The sequence below is a fragment of the Eubalaena glacialis genome, chromosome 16 (assembly GCF_028564815.1).
Source record: "Eubalaena glacialis isolate mEubGla1 chromosome 16, mEubGla1.1.hap2.+ XY, whole genome shotgun sequence".
NCBI classification, from domain to species: Eukaryota; Metazoa; Chordata; class Mammalia; order Artiodactyla; family Balaenidae; genus Eubalaena; species Eubalaena glacialis.
This window is the reverse complement of record NC_083731.1, coordinates 13,045,990-13,063,532: the sequence shown is the minus strand read 5'-3', so window position 1 is coordinate 13,063,532 and position 17,543 is coordinate 13,045,990. Positions and strand designations below refer to the sequence as shown.

At 39.8% G+C, this 17,543-nt stretch overlaps 1 protein-coding gene and 1 long non-coding RNA gene across 5 annotated transcripts in view; one reads left to right on the top strand and one right to left on the bottom strand.

Annotated features, from left to right (window-relative positions):
* LOC133076532 (uncharacterized) overlaps positions 1 to 17,543 on the bottom strand; it is a 69,151-nt gene that overhangs the window by 3,263 nt on the left and 48,345 nt on the right. The gene's annotated exons all lie outside the window — the stretch shown is intronic.
* The window catches only part of MBNL2 (muscleblind like splicing regulator 2), a 157,623-nt gene that overhangs the window by 137,202 nt on the left and 2,878 nt on the right, over positions 1 to 17,543 (top strand). The window lies entirely within an intron of this gene.

The following is a 17,543-nucleotide window of genomic DNA, read 5'->3' as shown; positions in this document are numbered from 1 at the left end:
ACACTAATTACATCTCCAAAAAGTGCTGATTGGTGTTTAATTATGACCTCAAGGTTTTATCATATCTTCTGAATCTTCTTCCAAAGACTAAATCCATTCAACAGAAAGCTGGCCTTAGGAAGAGTTTATTGAAAATTAGTTAATAACATATTATACATTCCTAGCCCTCCATTTATTGGGATATTTGGTAAGTCAGAAAATCCCCATTTTCCAGACATGCCTGATTAGTATATATATAATAACAATTTCAACAGTATCTTACCAGACAAAATAATTACATGCAACCAGATACCTATATTATGCTTTATCAGGCCTGCTACAAATTACTAAAGGGAGATGAGAAAAGTTTAAGAGCATCAGATTTTACTCATTTCTCACATACAAACATGAACACAACTTCAAAGCTATTTGTATATAGATTCTTGGACTTCTATATACAAAGTTACAGTAAATCACCCCATCCTAACCAAGAAGTCTAGAGAGGTAAGGTCATGTTTTCCTTAATCTCTCATCTCAAAGAGTTTTCTAAAACATCTATTATTCAAAGCCATCTGTTAGGACTATATTCAGACAAATGTAGGAGGCATTAAACCTTCCCCACTATTCACCACTTGACCCATTTGGAGCCTGTGTTTTTTCACAAGAAAAATCTGGGTTCTGCAAAGCCCCAGCGTGGGAGGAGGAGACCCCCGTTAGCTCCCTCCCCTGAAATACACAGTAGAGCGACTGGCCTCCCTGTATGGATGATCAAACTGTGAACTGCTCCTTTCTCGCAGTTTGCTGGGTCCTGAGAACAGTCGACAGAAAGCAGCTGGGCCCCAAGTATGTCGTGCTCTGAAAGGGCTGGAGAGCAACTGTCCAAATCCAGGGCCTGTAAATAGCGCTCGGGCTGAGACATCCATCACAGCATTGTAACGCTGCTGACGTTGTTCGGCCTTCTCTAACTTTGTGCTGATATTCTAACTGTAGAGGAAGGTTCCGTTTCAGTAATGGATCTGGTTGCCTCAAATGAGGCAGAATCGCCATATCAAATATTTTGTGGAGAGAGGGAGTGTGTGTGTGTGTGTGTGTGTGTGTGTGTGTGTGTGTGTAGAGAAAGAGGGGTGGAGGGACAGAGGAGGAGAGAGAGGGAGATTCACTGGAGCCTGCTGTATATCTCTTCAAATAAAAAAATCAAAACAATAAAAATGGCGGCATTTGCGTTCAGTTAACACCATTGGTTAAAGCTGCTTGGCAATTTGAGTCTAAATTCCATGGTGCCACGTGGCTGGGGCACTGGAATCCAGTCTTGCTAGTCTGGTGAAAAAAAAAAAAGATGTTTAAGGTGGAGAGGAGAGGTGGGAGGGCTGCTCCGTATGTCTTAGGTGGAGCTGGATCTGTGAGAACCATATAGAGGCAGATGATTTTCTCTCTTCAAGAAAGCAGAAAATAAGAAGAAAAAAGGCCTCTTATTTTCCTGCCTCAGAAGCAGCTGCTTTGCAGAACTACCATGAGGTTTAATTAATATATGTATTTGCAGATTCTCCAAGGAAAGGCTAAGTTATGTAAGTGTTGTAATCTAGTACATTTTCATTTTTCATGAATAATTTACACCTCGTGGTGAGAAACTTGGGTAGAATTCTTTTGTATACAGCACCTAAAGACATAATATCAGTTCCAATTTTGTGCAGCTGAAGAGAAAATGTCAAGGGTCCTTCTGTGGAACTTGACTGCCTGGTGGACCGTCCTACTTATTTTCCTTCAAATCCCATCCTCTTTTGCATTTTGATGGAATTTGAGGGAATCTTTTTAGATTGAAAAGTTATATTCCCAGTAGTACTTTGGCTTTTGTTGACTGTAATAAAATCATGCTCATTTTTCTATTTGTAGGTTTTCTCTTTTGAGAGGAATAAATATACAGTTCATCCTATATGTGTGTTTATTTCCAGCTCTAGATTTGTAAGGAAAGAGAGACTAGGCACAGTGCAGGAATTTGGATCCATTGCCAAGGGTTGAGAGATGAATGGGGTCTCATTTTTAATAAAAGTTGCTATGAACAGAGAAAATTTTTGATTTATAGGCATCTATCTCCCCAAGTTTTGCCACTGCTGCCTGCCTTCCCACACTTCTACCTGCATGTTTGGGGAAGTTGCCAGCCTTGCTGTGTGGGTGGATGGAGAGGAGAGATCCTTGCCGTCTCCTGACACAAAGCTGGCCTGACTGTCACTTCACTTACTGGATATGACGCCATGATGAGTCAAAGACAAACTGGCATGAGGTCTGGCCTCTCAGCCTCTTCCAGCATTCTCTCTGGGCCACATCGCAGGAGTCAATGGCTTCCAAGGTCAGACCTGTCTGAGTCTGCTGAACATTCTAGAGGCCACCAGTGTGGGGAGGTGCTAAGGGTACCCAGGAGTTTACTGCCTAGTCAAAGAGATGCGAAGCAATCAGACAGTGTCACAAAGTGAAGTAGTCAAGGATTCAAACATTATTGCATGGGAAGTAAGCTCCACGGCAGAGCCTCTCCCCGAAGTGGGAGGGGGGAGTAAATTAGGAGTTTGGGATTAACATATACACACTACTGTGTATGAAAGTGCGGAGGCAGGTCTTGAAGGATGTGTAGGAATTAGATAAGGAACAGGTGAGGCTGTTCCTGACCAGAGTGAAATGTAACAGGTAGAGCTGGGGGGTGGGGTAAGGGGCAAGGAGACTGGCATTATAAATGTACCAGCATCATGCTTTACATGTGTTCTCACATTTAACCCTATCAGATGGGCCCTATTCTCGCTCTTTAACGTGTGAAGACATCAAGGCTCAGATGTGGCCCTGGCTCTAATCAGTAGAAGGGCCTGCATTTGACCTCAAGACTCTGACCCTGAGGTCAATGCTTCCCCCTTATCCCACCTTCTTCCCCAATAGCCTTCGCGGCTCAGATAGGAGTTTCAGGATCAGTTTCAGACTTTATCCCACAATAGATGCAGACGGAGAGCTATTACTACGTCAGATCTAAAGGGGGGGACAGTGTAGCTCACACGCACCAAAGGCCACACCGCAGTGAGGGAGTGAAGGGAAGACACACGTGGGCAGGACTAGAAAATCTCCTTGAGCAGGTGAGGAGAGGTTAGGTTACTGAGGAGGTCAAAAGGCAGGCTGAGGGCAGGGCAGCAAAATGCGAAACGAGAGACTTGCAAACACTCACCTACCGGAAGTGAGTGGGTAGGTGTGAGCTGGGATAGGCTGAGCGCAGGTTAACTGGTGAGGAAGCTACTTTGTTGATGAAGTGATAAAATTGGGATAGAGAGAAAAGGGAAAATGTGGGGAGGGGAGGATAAATACATTCGTCCCTCAGTATCTGTGGGGCATTGGTTCCAGGACCCCGAGTGATACCAAAATCCATGGATGCTCAAGTCTCTTATATAAAATGGCGCATTTGCATATAACCTATGCACATCCTCTCTTATACTTTAAATCATCTCTTCATTACCTAAGACAATGTAAATGCTATGTAAATAGTTGCCAGCGCATGACAAATTCAAGTATTTTTTGGAACTTTCTGGAATTTTTTTTTCCAAATATTTTCTATCCATGGTTGGTTGAATCCATGAATTCAGAACCTGAGATATGAAGGAGGACAGACTGTAACTAAGAAAATCAAGAAAATTCAGGGAGGCATTTTGATCCTTTACTCTCCCAGTGGCTCTTGCCAGTTTCTATAGTATCTGTGGATTCACCAGCTCTCTGCTCCTCACCACATCAACCGCCTACAAGACATTTCGCCCGATGACTTACATAAAAAGAATGGCTCCTGTGGACATTTCTTCACTTTTATTTGTACTATAAAGGAGAAATTTGTTGACTGGTATTTTCTGACACCGGTTTATGAAAAACTACAGCTAGTCTAGCACTTAGACTCCATCATGCCTCGGCATCACGTATAATATGCTGAAACTTTTGGTCTGTCTGTTTTAACTCTCAGTGATCAAATTATAGTATTATCATCACTCTCCTTGCTCTGGAGTTTCCAAAGATCTCAGAGTTTATGTCGATGAGCTTCCTATAATCAAATACAGACACTTTTCAGTATTTACCACAATGCATTTCTGGAAGCAGCATCATTAAGCTGAATGTTGTAAAATGTCACCCATTTTCCCATAGTCACTGTTGCCTCAGGCACCGCAGGTCTGACCCAAGACCTGCATTAACTACATCAAAGTTATGAAAGGCGATAAGTCATAAGAGCAAACTGACCACAACCATGCCATACTTCTACAATAACAGAAAAGGGAAATGATGATGCAAGTTACATTATAAATTGGAACAAGACCCCAGATCAGTAAGGTGGCTTACCCAAGTCACATAAATAATAAGAGAACCAGGACTAGGACCCAATTGTCTGTGTCCTGCCTAGGGTAGTGTTTTTTCCCTTTCACCACACTGCCTTCCTGAGAAAGTGCTTTAAATGCTCATTAAAGGGACCCCAAAGTACTATAGAGCATACAGACAGCACAAAGATAACGCAAGCATCTCTCCGTTAGTAAGCTCTTACCAAGTGCCAGACATCATGCTAAGCTTTTATATGAATTATCTCATTAAGACCCAAACTGGCCCTGTAAGGAAATATTCTTCTCCCTAATATACAGATAAGGAAACTGCAGTTTTGAGAAGCTGAAAAACTTGTGCAAGGTCATCTATTAAGTGGCAAAACCAGATATACAACCTCCCCCAAGCTCCTAACCTTCCATTTTATAATGAGGAAAAGGACCTACAATGGTTAAGTGACTCATTCAAGGTTACATAAGGGATTAGAAACTGATCTCCTAACACCACGCTTAGTCCTCTTTCCCTCCCTCAAACCACAATCCAGCATGAATATGCTAGCTATACATTTTTTTGAACAGTCAATAGATTTTCTTCCTCCTTAAAATTTAGAAAGGTTTTGGAGGAATCAAAAAGATACCCAGGGATGTTAAACTCAATTCCTTCTTTTTCTCAAAATATTGTTCATAACTCTTCCATTAGTTATTCTTTCAATTCTTGTCATTGTTATCCCGAGATATTTGAAAGGGCCAGAGAACCACTTTAGTTATGAAGATCCAGGAGAAAAGGAGTTGCTTGAATCAATTCCTATTGTTCATCTTCTTTTCTTTGGTCTTCTCTGACCCCTGTAACATTAAGGATGGCCTTGAACAAGGAAAGAAGTTAAAATAGGGAAATCTAAGGTGTGTGTGAAGAATGAGAAGAAAACCCCACTGTATTCCTTTGCCTTGGAAAACTGTGTTTAAGAATTGCTTTCTTTTTTTTTTTTTTTTAACATGAACTCATAATCTAAGTCCCCTCATTTTTCCTGCTGGTTATGTGAACCTATCTGAGAAGAGGTGAAGGTTTGAAAATTGAAGTATGGATGTTTATTAGACAAGACTGGGTGTGCAGAAGAGTCCATAAATAGTGGTTTGCTCTAAGCCCAGTGATCTAAGAATTATTAGTAAATGCTATACCTTGTCAAAATATTCATATTCATGTTTTGTGGCATAGCCTAGGAAATTAAAATAGGTGAACTATTACCATAGGATAACAGTAGCATCTGCTTACTACCACCAAGCACCTGTTAATTACATTATCTAAGGCTCACAGCAACTTATGCATTAGGGACAACGTTTGATTCCCATTACAGAGAAGAGGAATACTAAGAATAAAAGATGTTAAATCACTTACCCATGGTAACACAGTTATTAGGTCTAGAAGCTGGGTTTGAACTGGATCTAAATTTAAAGAGTGGGAGATGCTGCCTCCCATGGGATGTAACTTTTTTTTTCAACTTGATTTTTTATTTATTTTTTATTTAATTAATTAATGTATCTATTTGGCCGCACCCCGTGGCATGCGGAACTTCCCGGACCAGGGATTGAACTCGTGCCCCCTGCAGTGGAAGCGTGGAGTCTTAACCACTGGACCACCAGGGATGTAACTTTCTATTGCAGTAGACATTGATCACTGTATGCTACTGGATGTTGATGCTTTTATAATAAAAGATTTTAGTTTGAAAAATGATTGATATGAATGACAGTCAAGACTTTCATGAACAATAAAGAAGTTCAGCCTATATTTATTTAGTTGTCAGTGACAGGTCAAGATATACATACACAGAAAGGGAAGTGCATTTGACATTTTAGAAAATCCTAATCTCATCAAAATCAAATTTATTATCAACACATATGGAGTGTCATACAGATCACATAATATTTAAATGCACAAAATTATTATTTGAATGCCTATTTAAGTAGAAGCTGAAACCAAATTTTATTTAGGATTATGAATTTTAAAATAAATAGACCAAGGGAAGGGAACCAACATTTATCAAAAAACACTACGACATATCAGACACTTTATATACATTATTTAATTTAATATTCAGTAGAACTCTGTGAAGTGTCTCATCCATTTTCCAGAGGAGAGCAAATTTTAAAGAATAATGTGCTTCAGATTCAAGCAGGTTGGAAGTGGCTGGACAGTTTTAGAACTCAGGTTCACTGATCTCCAAATCCTGTTCTCTTGTGTCTCCACCATATTTGAATTAGATTGGAGCTTATGGTCAATGTAGGACTGGGGTGAAGTTCTTTATATGGTTCCCTTAAAAACTGCTAACTACTGAGTTTAACTATTGGTTTACAAAGTTTTAACCATTTAAGAAGAAAGTTCCAGTAGAAGCAAACCTTTTTAAAATCCAAGTTCGATATCAGAAATGTCTGAAAATATGGTTAGTTGATGAGACCAAGAAGGAAATTCAAATTTCAGTCCAGTAAACAAGAGCTAGAAAGCAGATGAATGAGGGCACCATTTCACCCTTCCAAGGGTGGTAAACTGGCAAGAAACTTCTGTAAAAAGAGTCTACCAGGAGGAGTCCTTTCATCCAGGACTTTTTTTTTTTTTTTTCTAAACAATAATTTTAAAAGAGAGATACTGTTTTTCTCCACTGTTTTCACAGAGCCTTACCTTCACATAAATCTCAGGTTAAACGAACATCACTACTTGATTCGTTTTACTTGAGAAGGAATGTTTTGGGCAGCCTGGAGGAGGCAACTGTGAAAGGAGTGACTAGAGGTTAATTCAGTTGTAGGTAAAACCATAGAGCTCAATTCCAAAGTATCCCAAGGAATCGATGACGATTCAGGTACGCAAACAGAAAAATTCCGTTTTGAAGCCCAAAATGGGGAGGATAAAAAGAAGGACGGGAGGGAAAGAAGGAAGGAGGGGTTAAGTATTGGCAAGAAAGGAGAACAGGGAGTTATTGTTTAATGGGCACAGAATTTCAGTTTGGAATGATGAAAAGTTCTGGAGATGGATGGTGGTGACAGTTGCATAATAGTGTGAGCGTACTTAATGCCACTGAACCATACACTTAAAAATGGTTAAAATGGCCAATTTTATGCTCTGCCTATTTTACCACAATATTTTAATTGGGTGAAGGATCTGAATAGACATTTCTCCAAAGAAGAAAGAATTAGGATTGGAAAGAAAGAGGCCTAATTATACGTAGGTTTTTGTTTTTTTTAATCCATAGTATAAAATTATTCTTTTCACATTAAAAATTCTTTATTGTTGCTGTGTTTTCCTTTAAGAGTTCTGTTTTCATGAAACAGGTAACTGAGTGCAAATGCAAATTCTTCCTCAGTGAACCATGCAGGCTAGAAGCTGGGTCTATTCTGAGGCCATAACAAAAGCCCACTGTTAACCCAGTGCAATGCATCTTCATACTTTTTCTCAACAAATGTTTACAAGGAGCCCACTATGTGTCATGTGAAATTCAAAATTCTGGGAATACAGCAATGAACAAAACAGTCCCTGTTCTTGTGGCTCTTACACTGTCAAGGGGACAGGCAATAAACCAACATGTAAGTAATTACAGTCAAAGTAATTATTATATAATAAGGATCATCTCAAAAAGTAGAGAAGCTGAAAGAATGGGCCTAACCACTGAGCTTTGAGGGAGGACAGTTAGTAATAGAGAAATAAGAGAGAATGTAGGAGCTTGCTTTCTTCCTTTGGTTTCTATTTTGCCATCTCTTATACCAGGATATTTAGGGCACTTTCTGAGGAGTTATTAGGGAGGACAGATGGCAACCTGGTTAACTACCCACCACACTGCAGAGGTGCCAATGTGGTACAAGCAGAGGGAGAAACTAAGGCCCAGAAGGGTCACAAAGCTGGTTGGTGGCACAAACAAGCCTCCCGAAATTCCACTCCAGGACTCTCTTTGATTTTTCCTTTGCACCATTATTTTACACACATTGAGTGGTTTTGTTCATCTTTCTCTCGCTCTCTGACACACATACACAAACACCCAGGCAAAGAACTAGAAAGGAAGAAAACAAAACAAAACTACTTTTGCTGGAAATTTTTTAAATGGCAGTGTCATCCTATCAATTTGAGAAATGTGTAAGATGACTACAATACACAAAGACACACTTCATGTCCTGCGCATGACATTAACTTACCCTTCTTTTTACTGAATCCCAGCATTTGGTTACTTTTCTGCCTTTGGTGTCTTAAAAGCCAGTTCTTAGCGGACTGAATTATACATTCTGCTCCACCGTTAAAATGAATACTACGGCCAAAATGTGCCCAGGATTCTAAGTCTAACATAATGGTAGTGGATACAAAAGCAGGGCGCTGGGCAGGACCGGGGACTTAATGTTGAATCCAGCAGGATCTCGCTTCTGTGATTTTTCTTGGCCTGATTCTTCAATTTATTACTGGGAGCAAAACCCCATATTGAAAAGCACAGGTGTAAAGGAATGCTTTTGAAATTTCTTTTCCGTCGCTGCATAAACTGGTTTTTAAAGATATAAAAAATGTTTTCTTAGATTCTCCCTTCATGTCCAGAGGTCACCTTCCCTGAAGTAGCCTCAGATGTGGGCAGCCTGTCTAATCCCAGACAGCCTTGCTTGCTCCGTATCTCACTGCACATATTCTAAACATAATATTTTTAGAAAAATATCTTATTACCTTTTCTATACTATGTTATAGTATTTTTAAATAGTGTGGCCCAATTATTATATATTATTTCTTGATATAGTAGAGGAATTTAGCCTTCCTTCATATACATACAGTCTCTAATTTTAAAAATGTTTGTTCAAAATTCCCTTTGCCACTTGGTTTGGAACTCAAGTGATTTTCCTATGGAGACAGTGGTGGATTTAATGGTTAGGTCTCCAGGCTGGCCTATAATAGTTTATTTAACTGGTGACATTGCTCAAGGATAATATTGTGCTCACAGCATGAAAGAGGCTAAATACCATGTTCATGGATGTTTCTACATCTTTAGGATTCAAGAAAGATGCCAAAAGCATATGCTTAACCCAAAGCCCCAGACAGCGTGTGATAGGAAAGTCCTTCACCTTCTCCACCAGCTGAGGGTAGAGGAACCACAGTCTATGGTTCATTGCGTGATTGGAATGTTTGTTGGGGAAGGTGTGTGGAGTAGGGATGGGATGTACGGCGTGGAGCCAAGAATGCCAGAGGATGAATAGGAAGATAAGAGCTGGAACCTGGTCCTGGGTGGCCACCAGATGCATTCACACCACCCTCTTTCTCATTTGCCTTGGATGCTATAATTGATTTGCCAATTTCTTTTTTCCTGGCTGTCGTGTGGCCCTTCCAATCTAGCATTTTGTTTTACTTCGACCTGCTCTGGCACCTGCAGAGCAAACATGGTCTCATAGCCCCTCTCTTCCTGAATGAGCACACAACACTCCCGAAGGCGATTTTCTTTTCAACACTGCTATAGCAACAGGGGGAAGCATGAGGAATAAAAAACCTCCTCTCAAATGCCTTTCCTTTCTTCCTCATAAATATCATTTTGGAGAAAAAGTCACCCATGAATGATGTATGGATTTTTAGATGATCTGAGGTGTAGATTCCCATCTCACCATGAAAGCAACAGAAGTAAGCCTCAGAATTCCCTCAGGGGAATGGGGATTGATGGCAGCTGGGTCTGGGGTGGAGCTGGGAATCATGATCAAAGCATCACTGCAATACTCACAAGAGCCTGGATTTTTCCAGGTGACTTGGACTCATGCAAGGAGTGGAATCTTACTCAAATCAAGAAGTTCCATATATGTATTTTATCCAGATAATATAAATTGCCAGTGTGGACCCTCGTCAGTAATTTTCAATGAGGCCAGTGTTATTGCCTTTTATACAAAAAGTCAGTTAGTAGTATTTTAAATGATAATTCTTAGAAAGTATATCTGAAAAATCTTTTTGTTCAAATATCCTAGGGTGGAAAATATTAGACAGTCGTGAGTCATCAGCAAAGTGATATGTCACTGAAAATAGAAGAATTAGAGTTTTAAGTGTAAACTTTATATTAATGACAGAAGGCAAGACAATAATCTGGACTGAAGTACTCATTAAGTTCTGCTAAATATTGTGGGCCTTCCCACCAACCTCAGGTTACTCTTCCCAAGAGTGAAACTGGTTGTCACACTTGAGAATTTTCTCCCACAACCCAGTATATGCCTTTTCTGTATAAATAAAACCCCACTTGGAAAACAAGTCAAACACGGCAGAAGACCCTGCCCTGCCCTGGAACAACATACAGCTCAAATAATGAATGTGACTGGTTTTCAAAGTGCCTTTTCATGCACCTCTAATTATCTTTGAACTTTTTATACAATTAAAATTTACAAATACTGGGACTTCCTTGGCGGTCCCCCGGCTAAGACTTCGCCTTGCAATGCAGGGGGTGCAGGTTCAATCCCTGGTGGGGGAGCTAAGATCCCACAGGCCTCGCGGCTAAAAAACCAAAAACATAAAACAGAAGCAATACTGTAACAAATTCAATAAAGACTTTAAAACAGGTCCGCATCAAAAAAAAATCTTCAAAAACAAAATTTACAAATAGTCATGAAATAAGTTAAAGTTCTTGAAAGTGTTCATTGATCAACACATATCATGAGAATTACTCTGATAACCTATGTCCACCAAGAAACCATAGGCATTTGCTTTCGATGTTAATAATTCATAGTATGCTAATCTATAGTAATCCACCCTAGAATTAAGTACAGAATTCTCTGGCAGCCAAAGATGTACAAATGGCTGTCTGCTTTTGTAGAGTTTGCTTCAACCAAAATACAAGTTTCACCTCCCAGACAGAACCAGGGAATTTCAGACAGTAGAGGCTTCCATGGAGAAGACGTGTGGAGTGCTAGGGAGAAGATGCAGAGAATATTAAATAACGCAGGGCCTGGAGGACAGAGGAACGCCAGTGGAAAGTAGCAAAGAGCAACATGAGTGACGACAGAACAAGAAGAATGCCATGAATAAAGACAAAGATACTGGGATGGTGAGCAACAGGCAGGCCTCCTTAGCTTGGCCATATTTTTAGGAAATTCCATCCAGTTGTCTATTCTTAGATTAATAATAAGTTTTGTTTAAGGAGACAGTGAAACATCCCTTTCTTTAATTACCTTCTGAGGAAACAGGGCCCTGTAACCATGGGAAGAGATTTCTAAGAAATATTCTAAGTCTAGAAGTTTTCTTCAGGTGGCATTTTTGTTTATCTGCCATGTTTCCATCCTCTGAGTGATTCTGCCCCCAGCCTGGAATATTTTTCCTTTTATCTATATAGAACATGGGGTGAGAGGATGGGGATGAATGTTTCTTTTTCTTGGATATTCCTGAAGCCTTAGCTGCTCTGAAAGGGTAAGAGATGTAAACTCTCCAAGGGGTTCTTTTCCTGCCTCCATTGCAACCTCTTGCTTGTGAGAGGTCTGTTGGTCTTCTGTAGATGCCAACATTGCGGCATTATGCCTCGGTAAGTTCTTACTTATTCAGCCATCCATGCAACCAGTAATTAATAAGTGCCTCCTATATAGCCAGCCCCATCCTTTTTACTAGGGATCTAAAGAGGAATGAGACAGTGCCCCTGTCCTTACAAAATTCGGTTGTGCTGTGGACCCAGTTAATGCAACAGCGCTGCTTGGAAATGTCTGCTTGAGCTCTTATGCTAGTGGTATGCAGATCCACCGAGATTCCTTCAGATTTCAGCAAGGCCACACAGATATTTGATAAGGTATATTATATCTACCTCTTCAAACTCAACGTTACAAAAACAGTTAGTATTGAATGTTTAACTAAAACATTCATTAGCCCTCTTTTCTAACTGTTTCTCATGGTTTGGATCCCTAGAAACAGTTGGTCTTTTCACTGAAATGTTTTTTTCTATCATTTAAGCCAAGCAGTAAGAGTTCTTACTGAATTTACTACTGAACTAACATTTTAAAGGATAACTCATCTGACATCTCTGAATGTCTGCAATGAACACATTTACATAAGAAGAGCGAACATGTCTAGAAGTCATCTAGAAGCTCACAATTTCCAAAATTATTTATATGTACATTTCCTGGAGATCAGCCACAAGGTAGAAAACTCAGAAAGTATTAATACTTGATACCTGTGAAGCACTGAGGAAATTATATGTTGATTTGTCTTCTTTGAACCCTCTTGCATGAGTGCTAGTTAGTTCCGCTGTTGAGTTTGTGGTATTCATGCTTTCAAGTTCAGTGTTTCAGCCTCTGAACAGACTATTTTGCTTTCAACCGAGTGCATTTCTCACTCTGGTCAGCTCTTTTTCAAGTGCACACCAAAGGTAAGGGCACACGGATGGCTCACTCTGAATCCATCATCATCTTGGAAAAGACAAGGCAACATGTATATTTCATATCTGGTGAATCAGTCAAGGGAGGGTCAGTAATTCCTTCTTGGGTAGAAGGTACCGGTGGGTCAAGTACCCTATTCCTTTGGGTGAAAGCCAAATGTCTGAAAGTTGCAGGATGAACTCCCCATTAGACCTGCTCTCTTGATCCCGCCCACCATCACTAGCGCTGCCTCCCTGGATGATGCCTTCAGCCTTGGCTACTGCCCGGCTCAGGAAGCTAGCAATCCAGGCTTAGTGGATATCTCCTTCAAGAAAGTAAGGCTCAAGGAGAACAGAAATTGGCAGCTCATAGCTGAATTCAGCCCAAAGATATATCTGACCCATACAGAGTTGTTTTCCATAATGTGAATCAGCAGCTGAATTTCCAGCTTCTTTTGGCAAATGGAAGGGTCAGGCACTATAGAGCCCAGGCTTCTGCAGGTGACAGGTGGCTGGAGTTGAGTAGCTACTGCTCCATTCCTTCCAGGCACGGGCCCTTCCATCTGCCACACTTGCAGGCTGATCCACACACTTACGCACATTTCCTGCCTGGCCCCAGTAGGCTTAGTATTCAGGCAGTGCCTAACCCAGTCCTCTTTGCGATGAGCTTGACTGCCATTGCACTGTGAGTCAACGGTAGGCATTTCACTGGGGATGCAGGGGTTATTAAATGGCTGCTCATAACACATTTGGTGGGGAAACAACCCATTTGATGTTCTTTGGGGCCATTCATATTTTGTCTTCAGTAAATAAAAATGAGACTCATTGTGTCCTGGGCTCATATGGGAATAATTTACGGATGTGGATTAAGCAGAATCTTTACATTCTTAAATCCAACCACCTGAAGGAGATGTTCATTGCTTGGTAGACTCTGTTGCAGCCAACTGATATTTTTGCCTGCAGACACCCTTGTTAAAACTAGAGGGTCCACTGAAGATCTATGAACGCAGTCATTTTTTGAGATCAAGTGTGTCTTTGTCTTAAAAACAGAATCGCCGATTTGGTGGGCATCAGCTATTCTCATTTTTGTGTGTTCTCCTTTTAGTGGAAAAAGAAATTGAAAATAATGCTTTCAGTTCAAGATTTTGATTTACCATAAAAGGTTAGCTAGAATCTTATTTTAATAATTTAATCCCCATCTTCATCATGATTCTGTTATAGAAAATAATACTTATTTGAGGGACTAGTCTATCAGGGAGATGAACAGGAATACAACTTGTTCAATATATTCGATTTCTTTCCTATGATACAGCTTGCCAGGGCTCCTTAGAAGCTGAAGCGGTGGAACTCTGACTGGGTAGGGGTTTCTGCTGTCATAAGCAGACATGTTTGCAGCATCCGCCTGGAGGAGGCCTAGGGTAGGATGTGGTTTACCACCCAGGCAGGGATGACCTAGCGGGGAGCCTAGCAGCCCGCAGGTCCATCAGCAATTGCTATGCACTGGTTCTTGCACACAGTCATTGCTGCCTCTCATCCAGTGCTCCAGGCTCTGTTTGCTCTGGGCCCTACCCCATGGCCTCGCCTTTCCCTGATTCCCAAGCTCCCAGAGAGGTTCTGAGCACTGGCCTCCACTGGCACCATGAGAGGCACAGACCTGCTCTTCGGAATCACTGTCTCCTGGTCCCATTGCCGACGGTCACTACACCCTGGAGGGGATTCCCACGCCAGGGAGCAGACTGCGCTAACATCTCTAAGCTCATGCTGGTTTGCACAAGTACTTGGTATATTGTGCAAGCCAGCTGACACTGTTCATGCTGCCTTTTCCATGTCTGTGAAATATGACCGGCAGTACTGACATAGCTCTTAAGGCTCTGATAAAAATTTCTCAGTACCTCCTGGAAAATCAGGGGAGTATCTATTAAAATTAAAGCAGAGACAATAACGATGCTTCAGGGAGGGGACTTTTAGGGGACCTAGTGTAGTAGCTATTTCTCTGACCTCTACATATGCTGGCAGTCCCCAGGGGAGTTTTCGATTGACCTTTCCCAAAAAGCATGGGCTGTGGTGCCTGGAGGTTGAGGAAGGAATTTTGGATATCAGCCTCAGTTTTGATGAGTGCAGGGCAGGAAGGATGCCACTGACAGCCAGTCTATAGAGGTCACTTTGGTGAACTGTGGTTTAATTAACCATTTTTTTAAAATAGACCAGCTCAGGATTAGGACTTGTCAATATCAGTCTTGGAGCCCATGTTCTGGGACCACATATAAGCGTGTTCTTTTAGGAATAAATGTTTTGTATCTATATTGAAATATTCAGGTACCTCCAGAAGCTTTTGATCCTCCTGGCCATTGAAATTACAATGGAGGCTGAAGAAGTTTTCATATATAGAACATATTTTATACGTTCATATTGAATTGGTGTGGAAGAGAATCTCCAAAGAGAGGCAACAGGGAAACACAAAATTACCTATTCATCTTATTTTAAATTATGGTTTTTTGATGTGAATTAAAACTATAATCTGACTAAAGAAAAGCCATATTAAAAGCTAGACAGAAGAGCCCTCTTTCCCTCAAAACAGCTTCTCCACACCCTTCCCGCTTGACACACGCCCACTTGGCCCTCCTCTTCCCTCCAGAGGTTCCTTCCTGCTAGAAACTGTCCTCCCCTCCCCGTGGGCCCTAAGACCTGTAATATCATGTGCCTTCTAACATCAGAAGCAGCGATCAAAGGGGCAGGAGTTCAATAAGAGGCTCTCAGTTGGTAGCTGGCCCTCATCTGGATTCCTGATCTGTCTATATTTCCAAAATGTATTTCACCCCAGAGTACACTTAATTCAGACTGTACCAACAAGCTATATTTCCCAGGAAAAAATTTAATAATCAAACGGTATTTTTGAGAAAAATGCTACCACCAAAAAGCACCCATAGCTTTCCTACCATCTAAGATCAAATCTCTTAAACCTCTTGAAGCTCACAGCTGGCGGGGGTGTAATTCATTTTTTAATATCACACATACAGTCCTCAAGATAGCCCAATACATAGACCAGGGTATGGCCAGAGTTTTCTGGCCTAGATGCCAGGAAGCAGTGTGGCTGAGAGTTCAGTAGTACCAGAGGTCATTTTTATTTACGTCTTTATCCATACAATGGATGGTGTGTAGGCTGAGGCAGAGGGGAAAAGCAGTCTGGGTGAGCCCAGTTAATGCTTTTAGTTAACTTCAAGGCTGATTTACAGTTCAGTTACATCTGGGTGGTCGGACACGTCTGTTTGTCAAATTCAAGTCCAAAGCATTGTAACTAATTTCTATAATACAGATTTGCCCATTGCTGGGCTCTCTGTAGGATACTTTTTCTTTCCAGGTGGTTGGGAATTTTCATCCTATATGGCATTTTCATTTCAGTTAATAAGCAAGAATGTGAATATGTTCTAAAACATATATCATTATATATCAATTTAAGAAATTGCAAGTGTGTTTTCCATAAATATTTTAGAGAGACTTCTGCTGAAGTGAAAAGAAAGAAAAAAGAAATACATGATCTGATGTCCTAGGGCACATTCTTATTTGGAAAACTTACAGACAAGATTGAAGCTAAGGGATGAAATAGAATAATTCCTATTTAATAATCAAATATCTAAAAATGAAGCTATAATATAGCCATCTGAAGAATTTAATGTTAGCTATTTGCAATGACTGTTCAAAGATAGTATGATAATATTTACATATAAACCATTATATCTCATTATTTTTATTTGTATATCAGTACATGAGATATTTTTTCCCAATTAATTTTAAATTCCTAGAACTTTTTGAAAAACAAAAAAATGATCTGATCTTATCCAAAGTTTTGAGTTTCCATTTAGTACAAATATTTAACATACATGAATTCTTCCTCTATTTTTATCAATTCCATACATATCTGTATATTCCAATAAAATAAAGGATACTCATATTTATTTCACGGGAGAAATTAAGTATATGTACTAAAACTGTTTTATATTAACTGCAGAAATACCCACTTAATGTAAAAAATATCCACATGTATAAATTCTAACATAATGGGATAAGAAATCATACTTGTAGAAATGAGGCTTTTATTGGGAATTGGATCCCAGTGTGTAGGAATATTGGCTGACCTTGACCATAAAGAATATTTACTGGTTATTTTGTAAACAAAGACTCTTGGCTATTTAATAAATAAACATTTTGTTTATTAACTGCACAAAGTTTGGTCAAAGCATTGCACAAAGAATAAATATTTTTGTTAGAATGTGTCAAAAGCTTGGCTTTTAAGCTGGACATTTAGTTGACTGGGTCACACAGGGCAAACTCCCTGTCCTTTGCAAAGTTATGGAGTTGGAAATGAACTTATATCAAACTTGTATTTGATAGTTTAGTTTTATCTGTGCTTTTGGAATTATTAAGACTGTTTTAACAGCTTTATTAGAACGTTATTTCTGTTTTCTTTAATATGGGACATTTAAATGGTTCCTGAATTTGAAACTAATTGTTATTGTATCTTGGGAACAAAATTACTTTTGATGGGAACATATCTTTGAATTATAAATGCAAGTTAATAGATAAGTATTACTTAATTTGTTACACATTTTTAAATATCTATATTTAATCTTTACAAAGAACCTTTCACGTACAAACTAATTCTTTGATTAGACTTCCTTATCACATTAGCAAATATTAATTGAATGAGAATTGAACATATAATAAAGAGATATGAAGCCAAAACTAAAAAAAGAGATTAAGGTCTGAACACACTGCATGCCCATATATATGCAGTCACAGTTTTACAGAAAATACTGTGCATTTGAATCATCATTCTTTACAGTGGCCACATAGCAGAAGTGCTTAAGTGTAAACATTTTCAGCATGAAGGGTGGGGATTGTGCAAAATTATAATTGCATCAAAACTATG